The sequence below is a fragment of the Bombus bifarius genome, unplaced genomic scaffold (genome assembly GCF_011952205.1).
Source record: "Bombus bifarius isolate JDL3187 unplaced genomic scaffold, Bbif_JDL3187 scf7180000007970, whole genome shotgun sequence".
NCBI lineage: Eukaryota > Metazoa > Arthropoda > Insecta > Hymenoptera > Apidae > Bombus > Bombus bifarius.
Genome location: NW_022884356.1, coordinates 3,302,295 through 3,306,618, shown reverse-complemented (window position 1 = coordinate 3,306,618; position 4,324 = coordinate 3,302,295).

The window sequence follows — 4,324 nt, the reverse complement described above, 5'->3', positions numbered from 1 at the left end:
ATCTTTCGCATTCTCACATATATACCACGAAAATGCAATCTAAGATAAATATCCGTTATCTTTTTTACACATTGCACATTATTGTGGTGAATTAAAAAAATTCATATATTAATAAATATTTTTTTTCATAATATTTCTAGTAATATAAAATTCCTTATTCCTAGCATAATTATTAATAATTTTAAAAACGAATGTAAAGAAATTTCTACAAACTAATAAATATTCTGAAAAATTAATACAAAAATTAAATTGATCAGAGAATCAGACATTTTAAAAAGATACTCGACTCTATACGATAGGATCGAGAAAAGTTGAAGAGACAACACAACGACAGCATTGCCTTTTAATTAAATCCACTGAAAATATTACGTGTGCCATTCCGCTAGTACAAAAGGATATGCATCCGTGGGCAAGACAGTTGCGCCGTTTGCGTGCAGCTTGGCGTTTACCAAGTCATTGTACCCGGCATGCGCTGATCATTATTACATATGCGCATTGCATTAAGGCAGGTCGCTGATGCACGTCAAGGAAGCACTTTCGCACAGGAATCAACTCCCTGCCGATTTCACTGGTTCCACGATGGTTCGTCAAAAGCGAAATCTTTCATCTTTCTCAAATCGTCGATTCTCGTGCGGAACGTCGACGAACGTGGTTATTAATATGATTGCTCTATGACTTGACCGAATCCCGCCACGCTGCTTTCTACGTTTCATTTTAAATAATTTTCTAAGCAAAGAGATATTTCACTTAATAACGCGCTTTCACCTTCTGGTAGAAATCTATGAAATACCATTTATTATAATTTCCGAACATGTGATCGTAACAGATCGGTACATTCACCGTGGCTAGGTTTCTTTCTGACGAATCTCGTTGATTTTTGATATATGAACGTTATAATGCGTTAGGATTAGGCAGAAGATAGATAAGAATGACTCATAAATTATTTCGAATCTTTGTCGTTTTAATACAGTTTCCTAATTGAGCGAGTAATGTTATCGATATTTGAACATTGAACGTATTAATTTTGTGTTAAATATCTTTCTTAAATATTACAAGTCCTTTTTCCGAGACACAACAAATTTCAGGATCATAGCAAGTTTAATTGGATGCTTGCATATCACAAAGTCAATTTTTAATTATACCTTTCCTCTGGATATTAGCTTTTATTTTGCAAACGTATTGATTAAAGAAATCGTTGTTCTTTGGATGAAAATAAACAGATAAGCATGAAAAATTGCGGATCTTTGGTCGAGAGCACTAGATTTACGTGCGAGTAGCGGTCGCACGTGCGATTGTTCGCCGTCCTTCGAAGAAAGGTTTCACCACGTGACTTACTTGAGGAACAAAAAGGAACCATCGATCGCGCCGCTATTTGCGTCGGGTAACTCGATCGTTAAAATTGCTCGCCAACCCTCCGTTTTCTTTTTTATTGTCGATCATTTAAATAATTTATACGCAGGAATTATTCGCCGTTCGATGAATACAAATCACCGGTTAATTTCATCCTTTTCGGGGACAGCTTCGAACCATTTCGATTTTGTTCCAGTTTTTCCCTCGCGTTTCACTCTTCACGTCGTGAAAAAGGAATATGTCGAACGATTGCCACTTAATGATAGTTGCAGAAATGTTCGAAATTTACATTTCATGGCGAAGGAATGCACCGTACAATAATTCTCTCAGTTTAGAATATTTATGTCCAAATAAAAAAGGAAAATAAAACAAAAATAACCATGTTAATTCTTATATGACAAGAATATATGACTATTATTTTTTTTTTAAATAAGCCATAAATCTACAATTTTTTATAAGAGATGAACGACGTTGGATTAATCACTGTGTTAATCTTAATTAATTTTAATTAATGCAATTTTTCTGTGCAATTAACGTTCCTAATATTTTTTAAATGTTCAACAACGCATATTTAACCCCAAAATCAAGCGGAAAGATAGTTTCGATATGAGATTGGTTGACGACACATCGAATTTTAAAATTGCTCTGCTATCGTGCTTTTCATCTGCGGCCTTCGTGTTCTGATATTATTCTCGTAATTCTTTAGTAACGAAATACATACTGAGAAGCTTCTGTAGAAAGAAATATAAAAATTTTAAACTTTTTCTGGCTTCGTTCGAATTTATTCATGATCTACGCTACAACATGTCATTATTCCCTCGACTGAATTAGAAGATGACTCCTTGCTCGGCCTTGCTCTTTCAACGATATTCAGGCTACACCATATGGTTGCCTTTTGAAGACTTGAAACGAGTTAATTTTCACCGTGGTACTGTGTAATTTTGCATCTCGCGCTACCTGCACTCGCTTTTTACGTTCGTTGCTTCAGTATCACGGCGCGTTATTACCAGCGATTACCCAACGAATTCAACTTGGTAACGAGTTTCAATCCGAGTGAACATGATATGTGGATATTAATATTTATAGATCTGTTCATACCTGCTTTTCTTTGGCGGATTTTTCTTCTTGCTGTCGACGTGAACAGACTGGTGATTGCAAGCACGTTCTAAGTCTAGATAGTCTTAAATTAACATCGTTTTCATGTTATTATAATTTTTCCATTATTCCAAACGATGTATTGAAACATCATTTTTGTTAGTTATAATTTGAATGTTGATAATGAGATTGTGACAACTCTCGACTGACTTTAACTTCATTTGCATAATCTGCTGTGTCGCCTGATATAAATAGCGCAAAATCGGTACGACGGAAAGGCGAATAGTTAAACTTACATATTTTTTTTATCGAATAGAAAAAAACGTAATTTCCATGTAGTTGGGCTATACTTTACTTTGTAAAAGTGGGTGCATGTTATTTTCAAATTAAGAAGCTCTACTTTGTGTGATGCTACCTTCTCGAAGGTAATTTAGGTAAATTGCTAGGGAGCAAGGGTACGTAGATGTGTCTCTAAGCAAAGGTACACCTAGTAGAATACTGTTGTAGTTTTTGTCTTCTAAAAAATCAATTTGGAAAGCACGCGAAGCATGCACGTACTTCATTAAAACTTAATTAAATGGACCTTACCATAGGATTATGTATATAATATGCTCACGTAATTAACGTGGGCGGTCATGCATGTCATCTTCAGTTTGATCATTTATCTTAAGCTCTGCTTCTTTGGAACATAATTTGTCTTTGTTTTGAAATTAATAGTGACCGAACCATGGTCGATTTAAATTCGATAATGGAACAATTATTTGAGAAAGTATATTAAAGTTATGTCGTAAAGTAGAACTCGTGAAAGCGTGTACTACATGTCCCTACGCTATAAGTTTCGCGAGTAGTACATTATCGAAGACGAATGTTTATAAGTATAATAGAATAATATTGAACGGATGTCGATAGAAACAGAAGCAGTGTAACAAGGTACAAAGCTGCTCAGTAAATCACGCTATTACGGTTTTTTCCCTTCGAGCATTCGTAGAAACAAGTTCATCGATCAAGAAGCAATGAATCACGAGTTACGAAATGTTGCACGTACATAGTGCAAATGCACGGTGGAAATATTCTGCAAGAATTAACATTGCGTCGTGAACTTTTGGAAATTTAATAAAAAATTTGATTCTTTTGTACCTGTGCCACGGTATTTTATCGATTGTGAAAATATAAAATCGTTTCGAATATACGTTTTTTAATATTATCAAGCCGATAGAAAAATGACAAATACAGACTAATCTTCGTTGCATAATCGCGTATTTGTTCGAATCCCATTATTTTTATAAATTTTCATGTAATCTATTATTTCGAATATCAATATAATTTTACGATTAAATAAATATTTATTGGAAAATTGTAGTAGCATTAAAAGCAATAAGATTGACGATCTTTCCTCTTTCTATATCACCGACTGAATTATATGCATTATACAGTTACAGTGTATTAATCAAAATTCTCATTACTTGTGTAGACTTTCATGCTGCAGCCGATGAAACAAATTAACGAGTATGGCGCATAAATCAAACCGAACGATCGTTTCTAATATCGTTGCGGTGAAAATCTAATCCACCGTTCGAATAGGTAAAAGCGTGCGTTAATCAACGTATTTATTGGTTGTGGAGACTTTCACGGGGCCACTGGTAGAAACAAAATTTTTACATCGGGTCGCGAGAGACACGAGAGACACGTTTTCCAATCCCCCGATGGACAATGAGCTCCATCACGGTTCTATATAAGCGAAATCACAGGAGAGAACGACCCGTGGAATTGAAAATCCGTAAAGAACGACGGAGGAGTGTACACAGTGACGTATCAAGAGTGGGGAGCACCAGCTGACTGGCCTCTCGGTGAAACTGTCTCGTCGTTTGCCGCACGCCGT